The 14,387-nt window shown below is 47.3% G+C and overlaps 1 protein-coding gene across 3 annotated transcripts in view; it reads left to right on the top strand.

Moving 5' to 3' along the window:
* STAT1 (signal transducer and activator of transcription 1) overlaps nucleotides 1-14,387 on the top strand; it is a 997,040-nt gene that overhangs the window by 76,360 nt on the left and 906,293 nt on the right. The window lies entirely within an intron of this gene.

The raw sequence follows: 14,387 nt of genomic DNA, 5'->3' as shown, positions 1-14,387 counted from the left end.
CTGGGGTGTGGTGAGCATTTTGACCCTACAGGTATGAGAGGAAAGCATTTAAAACTGGTGCCAATTAGCATTTTCAGGGCAGATTTTTCTGAAAAAGGTTCTGAGTGCCAGGTGCGTTTGCAGTGCCCCTGTAGTGTCAACAGAATAGAAACCCCCCAAAAGTCACTCATTTTGGAAAGTACACCCCTCAAAGAATACATCTTGGGGTGTGGTGAGCATTTTGACCCCACAGAAAGTATTCAAAACTAGACCGTAAAAATGAAAAAATAGAATTTTTCCCAAAATATGTTTGTTTAGTTTGACATTTCTCAATTTCATGAGGAACAAGGGAGAAAAATGGACATAAACCACTGTATGGGCACACAGCAGGGCTCAAAAGGGAAGGAGTGTCATTTTGGTTACGGGCAATCTGTGGGTGTTTACTGGCTATCTGGGGTGGTAAGTGGCAATCTCGGGGCGTTTACTGGCTATCTGGGGTGGTGACAGGCAATCTAGGGTGGTAACGGGCAATCTGGGGGTGGTTATGGACAATCTGGGGGTGTTTACTGGCTATCTGGGGTGGTGACGGGTAATCTGATCGGTTACAGGTGAACTGGAGTGGTTATTAGTAAGCCGGGGTGGTAACAGGTAATCCAGGGCACTTGACTTTGGTGAATGGATAAAAAGTGTCGGCAGCATTTACAACAAGCGATCAGTGGTATATAGTATACACTGCTGATCGCTTCTACCGGGACCACACCGGTTGGTCCCCTGATCATTGCCCCATGCTGTCTGCCACTTCCGGTGGTGGAGATAATGGGGCTTTAATCATTTTTAGCAGTCCATTACTGTGAACAGAATCTGTTTACAGTGATGGCGGTGACCATCTTGGATCAGATGGCCGCCCGGGGAGGGTCAGTGACCGGACCACTAGGGTAAATCCTAGGGGGGGCATGTTTTCATCTCCTCTCACCGTGGATTCACGGTAAGAAGAGATGAAAGTGTTCAGCTGCGCCGGCAATGTCCGTTACCAGTGGCCGCTGTAGTGCAATGTATTGTATTATGCATCGTGCTGGCAGGCATTCAGCACAGCCATGCCTGTCAGCATGATGGCATCTCCATGGTAAGCCCGGGGGCCTTCATTAGGCCCCCGGGATCACCATGGAGACATCGGGGACCAAACAAACGGGACCCACAGGAACCCGTTAGATACTGTCATGATTTGACAGCAGCATTTAATGGGTTAAACTATCCTCCTCTCCGGGTAGTTACAGGGGGAGATCAGCTGATCCCCCGCTCTGCTGCCACAGGGTGGGGGGGGGGGGGCGTTTATTCCAATGCATCCGCCTTTAAAAGGCGTGTGCATTGGAATAAAGCCAATTAGTGACTGCCGTGAAAACACGTTCGGCGATTTGATTTTGAATTTGAATTGATTTGAATTTCATTGTTTTGGAACAAATTATGCTCATAATCAAAGGAACCACTGTATACACTAATTATGGGAAATATATAGTGCTATTTCCCTCAACTTACTAAATCAGACAGGCTTCAATTTCTCAAAAAAAAAAAAAAAAAAAATACCTGCAGGATCCAGCAGGGGGCGCAGTATATGTAGAAATGTACATATAATGGCCATTCCTTTGCTTTTTCTGCCCAAAATTCAGCCCCCCCCCTGCCGTGACAGAAACCCATAGTGCAATCATCCCCCAAAGCCCCCTAAACACCCCCCCCCCCATATCCCACCAGACGTCCTGTCCACTGTAGTGAATAGACCCCCCCCCCCCCCAGCTCGCCTCTCCGCCCTGACAGGAGCCCCTAGTCCTTAAAGCCCCTTCCCTTGCAACGCTCGGATATGGTGGGCCCCGCTGCCTCTCTCCTGCTGTAGTAATTGATTGGGTTCGGTTGGGGAGAGGCAGCAGGGACTGTGATCGCTACACTAGATGGGCCTGACGTCAATTACTGCAGCGGGATCACCAGCCCCGTCCAGTGCAGCGGGGTGAAAACTTCTGTGTCGGTCCCAGCTGCCTCTCTCCCGCTGAATCTGACCAATCGCTGCAGGGACTGCTATAGCTGAGTGGTGCACAGGAAGGGGCTGCGACTTCTTGTAAGGGCTTCTAAGGGCTCCTGTCATGGCCAGGGCTGTGGAGTAGGTAAGCCGCAGCTCTGACTCCTGAATTTTATGTGGACCGACTCTGACCCCGACTCCTGCTCCTTCATAAATGGCCAGTTAGATACCAGGGGAGTTATTTATCACATGGGCTCAGCAGCTTCTCCCTAATTTCCTTCATAACTCTGGGGCGACTTTTGAGGGAATAGGGAAAGCTACAAAGCAGTGTCTCCTGTGTGTGTGCAGTGGATGCAGCCAGTCTCTAGCCTCCATGTCCTGAACAACTCAGAACTAGACTAGAAGGAGCAGGTCTTTTCCTGCTGACAATCTTCTATGTTTTTAACTAAATATTCACCATACACAAAGAGACACTGCTAACGATGCCAGATACCTGTGATAGAGAGGGGTCATACATAATAGAGAGGGGTCACTGTGGGGGCACGGGGATGGGTAAATAGGACTTATTTATTATGAACTAACCACCCCCTGTCCCTCCTGGATTTTTCACTGTTGCCAAGAATACCCCTTTAATTTCTGCCTCCCTCTCTCTTTTTCTCTCTCTCACTTACACACACACACACACACACACACACACACACTCACAGCCTGCTGCAGCAATAGCAGACACACATGCAGCACGCTGCAGCAACATTGTGCACACACGCAGCACGCTGCAGCCACATCGTGCACACACGCAGCACACTGCAGCCATATCGTACACACACACACACACACACACAGCCTGCTGCAGCCACATCATACACACACACAGCCTGCTGCATCCATATCATACACATACACAGCCTGCTACAGCGTTATTATAAACATACACACAGAATGCTGTAGCCATAGCACGCACACTCATACACACAGCTGGCTGCAGCCATAGCGCGCACACACACACACACACAAACAGCTGCAGCCATAGAACTTTGAAGAAAAACCCACAATCTTCTCTCAGAGAGAAAACACCACATTGATGACAAAGGTTACTGCTGCATTACTTATGTGTTCTCCTCCTCCTCTATATTACACAGGATATCTTCATATTACACTGCTGCTCATATTCAATCATCCAGCATCCAAGAAGAGAAGAGCTCAGATCCCCCCCCCCACACACGCACACACACAATGGACTCTTCCAGATCCAAATAGTGACCGACCACCCTTATCTAATAGGATCAGTGTCCAATTAGAATATTGGTCATAAAATATATTGATGAGCAAAACTTATAAAATTCATATCAAAACTAAATTCTCAATTTTTTAAAGCTGGAGTCGTTACACTTTTTCCGACTCCAGCCCAAACTAGCTCTGACTCCGACTCCACAGCCCTGGTCAGGGCGGGGGGTGAGCTGGGGGGGTGTTGTTCACTACACTGGACTTTGGACGGGGTTCTCCTTAAAGTTTAGCTTTTACATGGGCTTGCTGCACAGAGGAAAATATGCAGCTAGGCTCCATCACAATTTGTATGGAAGAAATGCAAATGTATATTTGTCTAAGCCTTAAAATTACTGCCAGATATAAGTGCAGCAGAGATAAATTTGCAGAATGTAGCACAGTGGAATTTGTTTTATGTGGAACAATTTATGCACCTATGTATGATGACACATACAGCTCTGTTACATCAGCTTTAAAGTGACACTGTCACCCCCTTTGTGCATTCTGACTTCTCTACACAGGTGTAAAGGGGTTTTCATACCCTATTTTATATCATACGTCATGGTGCTTGTTCAAGTGAAAAGTGATCTTCACGGCCGGTACTGCAGTTTCGAACCAGATGATCTTCGCTGCCGCTTAATTTGGATGCGGGCGCATTTCTGTGTGCACCCACATTCGAATTCCCCGCTGCTCTCAATGGAGCATGCAGCCAGAGCACCCGCAGAAAACTGACATTATGAAAAGTACACCCCTCAAGGAATGTAACAAGGGGTGCAGTGAGCATTTAGACCCCACTAGTGACGGGCACATATGTGGAACAATGTGGCGTGAAAATGAAATATTACATTTAGCTAGAATGGATGATGAATGTCATGTTGCATTTACAAAGCCTCTGTGGTACCAACACAGTGGGAAACTTCCAAGTGACCCCATTCTGGAAACTACACACCTCAAGGAATCTAGCGAGGGGTGCAGTGAGGATATGGACCCCTTGATAACGGCCACATTTGTGCCATGAAAGTGAAAAAATGAAAATTTTCACATTCACGTCACATTGTTCCATATTTGTGCCCATCACCAGTGGAGTCCATATGCTAACTGCACCTTTCGTTAGATTGCTTGAGGGGTATAGTTCCCAGAATGGGGTCACTTGTGGGGGGTTTCTACTGTCTTGGCTGTATGGGGCTTTGTGAAAGCGATATGGCCCTTAAAATCCATTCCTATTCTATGACCTGATCTCTGTTTATAGTCTGTTCCTGGCTTTGGCTACAAATCTGTCAGATAATCTTTCAGTGTAAATGGACCCTAAGGGGTGTTTATTTATATTTTGGCACTCCAGAGCTTCTGCCAACCTGAAGTGGTACAGTCAAAAATGACCAAATATAACAGAGGCGTTAAAATTCACAAGGGCGCTCCTTTGAGGCTTGTAATTGCATCAAATAGGGCAATAGGGCCACTTATAAGATATTTCTATAAGCTGCAGAAACAGGGCAATAAATATTGGGGTGCATTTGTCTGGTAATAGGTTTATAATTCTGAAAGACATTGGATTACAATATAATTTCTGCACAGAAAATTACAAATTTCAATTTTCTAACACACTTTGCTTTTATTTCTGACTGTGGATGTGCTTTTGCACATTTTGGGGGGTGCAGTTTCTGAAGTGGGGTTCTTTCTAACATATAGTCCCCTCAAATACAGTTTAAGGCCATGTTCCAACGTAGTAAAACACCGTCCGTTCTGTGATTTGGCTGGGTCACGGAACAGTTGGTGTCAGAGAAGATCTTCACGGCCGGTACTGCAGTTCCGAACCAGATGATCTTCACTGCCGCTTAATTTGGATGCGGGCGCATTTCTGTGTGCACCCACATTCGAATTCCCAGCTGCTCACAATGGAGCATGCAGCCGGAGCAGTTCAGCCGGTCAGTTTTTTGCGGCGCCGCTAGGGAACCCGGTCGGAGTGTATACTATGTGTATACACTCCGGCCAGGATTCCATAGAAGGCAGCACTACCTAAGCTACGTAGTAATCACCGCCGTTGTTGCAAATCGGCAACAACGGCCATGATTATTACAATGTGAACATAGCCTAAACCTGAACAGGTCCCTAAGAAAATCAGATTTTTAAATTTTTGTGAAAATCTGCAAAATTGCTACTTAAGTTTTAAGCTTCCTATTGTCTAAAAAATTTTTAAAGTTTAATAAATGCTGCCAACATAAAGTAGACATATTGCTAATGCTATTTAATATTTAATTTAAGTGGCATTACCATTTTCTGTACAATAAAACAATAACAGGTCTGGTGCAACTCACCTATAAATCTCAAACCGAGGTGTACAGACAGAGACACAATACCCAATGTGTCAAAAAGAGTGCCTGGAGCCTCAGCAATCCAGACACCACAGGGGGTGATCTCCAGAGAGCAGAGAGGTCATAAATGGACAGGCAGGAAATGTCAGAAGGGGTCCATCAGGAAATATGGACACCTCTACCCTGCAGATAGTCAATGAGCTAATTCTATTACCTTTAGTGTAATTAGAGCACGAGACAGGACATAAAATACACAGGATGGTTGGGAGCACAAGATTCTCCTAAAATTTGTAAAAACATGAACATGATGGAACCACCTGCACCCCACGCCATCACATCAGGCCCAGTCCTTAAGGGGTTAAGGAGTTTTTTTCCCCCCAGTCACCTCTTCTTTTTTAAATTTTATGACTTCAATGATCTGGCATTTGATTCCATTTGGTTCAACCCCATGTTTTTAATGGAAATTAATAGCTACCCGTTTAGGTAGCAGGTTTATAGTTTACAAAGGGAGGGACACACACATTCAACCTCCAGAATGCTTGTTCTACAAAAGGGGGTTTAGAAGGGGCACGTGTTATCAGTGCGCCAACTGTCCAGATAAACCAGGCCTCTGCGTCTATGGAGAACTGATTTAAATTTGGAACCCATTTTTATTCCATATTATTTTACCCTAATTTATTCTGCCAAAAACATTCAAGATCAAAACTATAATTTGCCATAACACCCTTTGTAGTTTTCAAATTGAGTCACTGTTTTATTAGGGAAATTCAAAGCAATAGGGCCACATGTAGATTTTTTTTTTCTAGATGGGACATGATTACTGGAGGTCAGACTTTTCATTTTGGTGCCACATATTGTGTGGAAAATCAAAAGCTTGGCAGTTGACCAGTGTGAAAATTGTTATTTCTACTTTCACCTACTGCAGCGCATTCAGTCCAGTAGAATACATTTTTGAAATGCTCATGCACCCTACACCCCTAAATACATTCATTAGGGAGTGTAATTTCTGTAATGGGGTCAATTTCTGTGTGTTTTCATTTTTATTTTTCCGAGAATGTGAGCCACTGTCAGCCAACACTGTGCATATCTCCAAATTTAGGCCTCAAATACGCTTATTCCACTTATGTGCCTGTCACCAGTAAGGTCCATATGCTCACTATTATATTTCTTGGGGGGGGGGGGGGACGTAGTTTGCAGAATGGGATCTCTTGTGCGGGGGTTTCCACTGTCCTAGTAGCATGTGGGCTTTGTAGATTGTTAATGGCCTCAAAATGGTAATCTGTCCTTTTGGAGGCTTGTCTTGCGCCCACATGGCAATTTATGTCCACATGTGGGGTATGTCCGCACTCAGGGGAAATGAATTTACTATTTCTCTTCATTTTTTCTTACTTTCTTTTAAAGGGTTATTCCCCCCAAGAGTCTAAAAAAAGTAATGCTCCCAAACCTAGCTGGTCTTAATCACCAAGCCCCCCCTGAGTATTTTGAGCCATCTCCCATCTTTCTAGCTGCTGCCATTCCTGAGTTACAGGTTTTTCTAAAAGCCATTCTATATCCAAGATAGGAAGCTACATTTCCCATCATACAATGCTTATGCCTGATGATGGTGAAGTAGCAGAGCTGAGATGGTAATGGTGATGGAGCGGAGGGCCTCAGGGTGAGCTGGGGGGGTGTCACGCAGTGGATAGGCCACCAAGTTGAGATGCGGGACAGGGGGGGGGGAGAGGATGAATGGTGTTAGGTGGGGTGAATATGGTGTGCCCAGATGAACTGTGTATGTTTGTGTGTGTGTGTTGGGTTGTAGGGCGGTTAGGGCAGGTCCCGCGGGCAAGAATCGGGGGGCAGCTCGGTGGTTGGCCACCATGCCATGGCGAGATGTGAGGGGACGTCATGTTAGTGTGATGACTGTGGAACTACTGCTCTCGGCTATCTCATAAGTGTCTTCTACTCTGTCCTAGATTACAGGGGATAATGCAACAGATATTGCAGAGTGGAAGACACTTATGGGATGGCTGGGAACAGTAGTTACACACACTGTCATCACACTAACATGATGTCTCCCCCCCCCCCACCACCCTGCATCTCACCATCCCCCCTTCCCCGCAAGCGGCCACCAGGAGATGAGATACGGCAGGGGCGTCATGTTAGTGTGATGACAGTCTGTGAAACTACTGCTCCCAGCCATCCCATAAGTGTCTTCCACTCTGCAATATCTGTTGCATTATCGCCTGTAATGTATGACAGAGTGGAAGACACTTATGGGATGGCTGGGAGCAGCAGTTCCACAGGCGGCCACCGGGAGGTAAGATGCTGGGCAGGAAGGGAGGGCTGAACCTACCGGGAGGTGAGATGCGGGGGTGGGGCGTGGGGCGTGGGGGCGTGCGTCCACCGGGAGGTAAGATGCGGGGGGAGGGGTGGTGGAGATGGTGGGGGGGGGGGGGATGGATGAACATGCCGAGAACAGCCATCTGGTGGTTAGATGTGGCGGGGGGGATGTTTAGGGGGTGGACGTGCCGTGGGTGGCCACCAGAGGGTGAGATGCGGGGTGAGGGTGGGGGGACATGCCGCGGGTAGCCACCGGTCGGGGGGGGGGGAGGTTGTGTGAGAGGTGAGTTGCGTGGTGGGAGGACATGCCGGGGGTGGCCACCGGGTGGTGAAATCGGGATGGGCGGCTACCAGGTGGTGAGATGCGGGGGGGGGGGGGGCTGCTGTCAAATAGGGGGACAGTGATCACCAGCAGCAGTAGCTGTCACTGTCTCAGTGTCCTCCCACACTTCAGTGGACTGGATTAGGAGCATCTTACCTTGAAGAGATGGAGGACACGTGATGCCGTCTCAGAGGGTTCGGGCCAGGAGCTGGGAGCGTGTTCGGTTGGACTGAGGTTTGATGATTCTATACCCCAGCCCGAAGTGGATCTGCTATGATTTGGAAGGTGCTATGCAGACCATGCCCCTCCCCCACCCAGTACAGGGAGCTCTTAAACCAAAGCAATGCTCTTAAACCAAAGCAATGCTCTTAAACCAAGTCACAACTTTAAAAACTGTGAGCTCTTAAACCAAGTTACCACTGTATTTGTCTTGCCTAAAGGGTTAAAAAAAACCTTTCTGGATGTGATTATAAACTGTTTCAGGGGTGCAGTTTCTGAAGTGATATGCTTAGTAGGGGTTTTTAAGATACAGTCCCCTCAAATATGCTTCAAATTTAAACTGGTTCCTGAAAAAAATGTATTTCCCGTAATAAGTGTATATTGGTGATTTGTATTACTTTTGGTGGGCAACACAATACTTAAATAAAAATTTTCGCCGGACTTCTCCTTTTAAAGCAAATTTAACAAATACTGCCAACGTAAAGTAAGCACATGGCTAATATTAGTTAGTATTTAATTTATGTGGCATAACTTTTTGCCTTACAAGCAGAAACTTTCAATGTTTAGACAAATGTAATTTTGTACAGTTTTTCACATTATTTGGGGGTTTTTCTTAAAGCTCTCTCTGGCCAGCTAAGAGATCCAACTCATTTGCTCAATAGACTATAATTGAGCAAATACATTTAACAGTTTGATTGCATGGCAAATGTTTATTTTGCACTAATGCTTTAACCCCTTAACGACATCGGGCGTAAACTTGCGCCCTGGTACTTGGCGCATCAGGGCGTAAATTTACGCCCGATGTTTCCCCGATCGCTGCGTGTTCGCACACAGCGATCGGGGAAGATGGCCTGCTATAAATCATAGCAGGCCATCTTAGCTTCACGGCACGGGGGGTGGTTAACACCCCCCGTGCTTACGATCGCCGCTATAGGCTGATCAATTCAGATCAGCCAATAGCAGCGATCGGAACCTTTCCGGGTCATCGGTGACCCGATGACCCGGAAAAAAAACGGCGGTCGGTGCTGTCCGAGGACGGCACCGACCGCCATTACTGTAAAAAGTAATGGTGGTCACCGTGCTACCGGCCTGATCGCCGTGAATGGCTGTCCGGTACCGGCCGGCCATTCACGGCGATAGGGCCGGTGGCACGCCGATTAGAGTCCCACAAAATAGTAAATACCTGCCCTGGACCCCTCAGTTAGGTAGCCGAGGGGTCCAGAGCAGGTATTTGTACATTACTCACCTGTCCCGGGCTCCTGATCGGCGTCTTCCGGGTTTGCGGCGTCCTCGTGTTCGTTCGGGTCTTCGGCTTCCTCCGTGACGTCAGGTTCGGCTTCTCTCGGCTATTTTCGGCTCCAGCGTCGGCTTTTTCTGTATTTTGCGCTCTGCTGCCCTCTAGCGGCTGATATGTGTAATACACTTATCAGCAGCTACAGGGATGTTCAGAATGTAGAAAAAGTTTTGTTTTTTTGTCTTTTTTCAAATTTTTTTTTTCTATTTGCCGCACCCTATCGCCGCTGAGTGTTGATCAGCATCGCACTGCTAATCAGCAACTCCTCCTTGTTGGCGTAGGGTGTTTTTTTTTCTATATTCTACTGCCACGGTCTGCTTATAAGTGCCGCACATAAGTGCGGCATTTATCAGCAACTCCTTTGTTGGCGTAGGTTTATTTTTTTATACTTACTGTAAAAAAACACGTAAAAAACACTACATTACACCACACTACATTGAATAAAGTTTGACACTACACCACTACATACCCCATATACCAATCCCTGTATAAAGATGGCCCCCAGGGTGTTTTCGGCGTCAGAGGGATACGTTATTGCCTCCGACACTGAAACAGCCAGTGAGGATGAATGGGGGGATCCTTCTTTCCTCCATTCATCCTCATCATCCTCATCATCCTGTGACGTGTCTGGGGGTAGCGTAGCGTACGCTGCCCCCCAGACACGTCTTTTCCGCCAGTACCGTCCCAATAAGAGATGACGGTATGGAGTGAAATTCTACAAACTCTGTGAGAGTACCTCAGGGTACTCTTACAGATTTAGGGTACGTGCACACTGCGGAATGGTGAAGGATAACCCTTCGTGCATTCCGCAGCTGGCACCCGCCGGCGGACTGATGCGGGCTCGTGTCTCCGCCCGTGTCATAAGACTCCATGTTATGCATGGGCGGATTCCATCGTCCGTCCAAAGAATGAACACGTTGGACGGAGAGCGGAATCCGCCCATGCATAGAATGGAGTCTATGACACGTGTGGAGACGTGCGCCTGCATCAGTCCGCCGGCGGGTGCCAACTGCGGAATGCACGAAGGGTTATCTGTCGCTATTCCGCAGTGTGCACGTACCCTTAAAGTGTATGAAGGAAGGGACACCCGAATCCAGCCCCCAGATGCCCCCTTCCCCCCCCCCCCCCCATCCTCGGAACAAGTGGGAAGATCGTCCGGGAACTGATCTTCCCACTGCTGGATAAAGGTTACCACCTGTACGGGGATAACTCTTATACCAGCACCCCCTCTTCCGGTCCCTCGCTGCCCGAGCTACTGTAGCTTGCGGCACGATACGAACATATCAGAAGCAGTAATAGAGCCCTAATATTTAGCAGCCATGGAGCGGACCCAGCGCTTCTGGATATGAAGGACCCCGTATCGCACCAGGACAACATTTTCCAGGTGACGTCCCACACACTGGAGAACGGGAGACCCCAGAAGAAGTGCAGAGTGTGGGGTAACAGGGACACCATTTACCAGTGTGACACCTGTCCTGATCCCCCCGGCCTCTGCATACTGGATCGCTTCTAGGCGCACCACACGTCATTGGGGTTCTACATTTTCTAAATTCTGTCCCTTATTCCTATTTCAGGGGTCACGTTGATCCGGGGATTATTCTGATCGCCATTATGGAGTCGGGAAGGAATTTTCCCCCTGTGATGAGGCTACTGTCGTCTGCCTCACGAGGGGTTTTTGCCTTCCTCTGGATCAACACAGGTTGAATTTGATGGACACCTGTCATTTTCAACCTTATAAACTAATAATTGGCCTAATACCCCCAAATAAATTAGAATTGTCCCTTTTCCCCAGCTAAGTAGGTATGGCCACCATTCCCATTAGAGGATGCCATGGTGCAATTACAAAGCCTCTGTGCGGCCAGGACAGTAGAAACCCCCCACAAGTGACCCCATTCTGGAAACTACACCCGATAAGGAATCTAACAAGGGGGGCAGCGGGGATATGGCCCCCTGGTGACGGCCACATTTGGGACGTGAAAATGAAAAAAATTGTATTTTTTATTTTCTCGGCACATGTTCTACGTAAGTGCCCGTCACCAGTGGGGTCCATATGCTCACTGCACCCCTTGTTAGATTCCTTATGGGGTGTAGTTTCCAGAATGAGGTCACTTGTCGGGGGTTTCTACTGTCCTGGCAGCACAGGAGCTTTGCGACATGGCCTCCATCCTCCATTCCAGTCTCTAAATGGCGCTCTGTCCCTTTTGTGACTTGCCCTGTGCCCATATGGCACATTATGCCCACATGTGGGGTATTTTCGTACTCAGGGGAAACTACCCTACACGTTTTGTGTTCATTTTCTTTTTTAACCCCTTGTGGAAATGGAAAAAAATCAAGGCTAGACCAAAGCTAGAACATTTAGTGTAATTTTTGTAAAATTTTTACTCTAAATCATTAATCTTGTCATGATTTTTTTATTTTCACAAGGGGTTAAAAGATAAAAAAAAAACATTTAATGTGTAGCACAATTTCCCCTGAGTACGGAAATACCCCACATGTGTACATAAAGCGCCATTCGGGTACAGGGATAGCCTCCGAAGGGACGGAGCGCCATTTGGTTTTTGAAGGCTGGATTTGGATGGAATGGATTTCGAGGGGCCATGTTGCATTCAAAAGGCCCCTGTGTTGCCAAGACAGTTGAAACCCCCCACAAGTGACCCCATTATGGAAACTGCACCCCTCAGGGAATGTAACAAGGGGTGTAGTGAGCATATGGGCCCCACTGGTGACTGGCACAAATGTGGAACAATGTGGCGTGAAAATGAAATATTACATTTTTTACACTATAATGTTGGTTTAGCCTTGAATTTATCATTTTCACAAGGGGTAAAAAGGGGAAAAAAAACAAAATGTGTAGAGCAATTTCCCCCGAGTCCGTAAATACCCCACATGTGGACATAAAGCGCCATGTGGGTGCAGGGCAAGCCTCCCAAGGGAAGGAGCGCCATTTGGATTTTGGTGGTTGGATTTGGCTAGAATGGATGATGAACGCCATGTCGCATTTACAGAGCCCTCGTGCTGCCAAAACACTGGAAACCCCCCACAAGTGACCCCATTCTGGAAACTGCACCCCTCAGGGAATCTAACAAGGGGTGCAGTGAGGATATGGACCCCTTGATGACGGGCACATTTGTGCCATGAAAGTGAAAAAATGAAATTTTTCACTTTTACGTCACATTGTTCCACATTTGTGCCCGTCACCAGTGGGGTCCATATGCTCACTGCCCCCCTTCTTAGATTCCTTGAGGGGTGTAGTTTCCAGAATGGGGTCACTTGTGGGGGGTTTCCAGTGTCTTGGCAGCACGAGGGCTCTGTAAATGCGACATGGCCCTTGAAATCCTTTTCAGTGAAATTCAGCTTCCAAAAGCCAATTGGCGCTCCTTCCCTTTGGAGGCTCGTCCTGCGCCCCCTTGGCACTTTATCGCCACATGTGGGGTATTTTCGTACTCGGGAGAAACTGAGCTACACATTTTTTGTCTTTTTTTGCTTCTTATCCCTTTAAGAAAATGAAAAGTTGAAGGCTAGAACAACGTGTTAGTGTAAAAAATAATTTTTTTCTTTTTTCACGCCATATTGTTCGGAAAATCTGTGAAGCACCTGTGGGGTCCAGATACTCACCGCACCCCTTGTTACATTCCTTGAGGGGTGTAGTTTTCTAAATGGTGTCTCTTTAGGGGTGTTTTTTAGGTTTTGGCACCCCAGAGCCTCTGCCAACCTGAAGTGGTACAGTCAAAAATGACCAAATATAACGGAGGCGTTGAAATTCACAAGGCGCTCCTTTATATCTGAGGCTTGTGGTTGCGTCAAATAGCGCAATAGGGCCACATATGGGGTATTTCTATAAACTGCAGAAACGGGACAATAATTATTGGGGTGCATTTCTCTGGTAATAGGTTTATAATTATGAAAAATATTGGATTACAATAAAATCTCTGCACAGAAAATTAAAATTTTCAAATTCCTTACACACTTAGCTTTTATTTCTGTGACTCCCCTAAAGGGTTAAAACACTTTCTGGATATGCTTTTGCAGAGTTTGGGGGGTGCAGTTTCTGAAATGGGGTGCTTTGTGAGGCTTTCTAACATACAGGCCCCTCAAATACACTTTAAACCTGAACAGGTCCCTAAAAATATCTGATTTTGAAATTTTACTGAAAATTTGGAAATTTGCTGCTAATGTTTTAAGCTTCCTATCGTCTAAAAAAAATAAAAGATAGTTTAATAAATGCCGCCAGCATAAAGTAGACATGTTGCTAATGCTATTTAAAGGGAACCTGTCACCCCCCGTGCCGGGGTGACAGGCTCCCGACCCCCCGTTAGAGACCCCTATACTTACCTCATCCTGCCGGGTCCCGCTTCTGGATTCGGTCGGGTCCCGGAGATCTCAGCCGCTGCAGCCCGGCGCGCGCGCTGACAGATAAGTCCAACGCTCATAGAGAATGACGGAGCGCTGGACTCTCCTGTCATTCTCTATGGGTGTTGGACTCATCTCTCAGCGCGCGCGCCGGGCTGCAGCGGCTGAGATCTCCGGGACCCGACCGAATCCAGAAGCGGGACCCGGCGGGATGAGGTAAGTATAGGGGTCTCTAACGGGGGGTCGGGAGCCTGTCACCCCGGTACGGGGGGTGACAGGTTCCCTTTAATATATAATTTATGTGGTATAACCACTTTCTGTATA

This window comes from Dendropsophus ebraccatus, chromosome 9, assembly GCF_027789765.1.
Source record: "Dendropsophus ebraccatus isolate aDenEbr1 chromosome 9, aDenEbr1.pat, whole genome shotgun sequence".
NCBI classification, from domain to species: Eukaryota; Metazoa; Chordata; class Amphibia; order Anura; family Hylidae; genus Dendropsophus; species Dendropsophus ebraccatus.
Note: the sequence above shows the minus strand (reverse complement) of the source record. Positions and strands in the feature narration are given on the sequence as shown.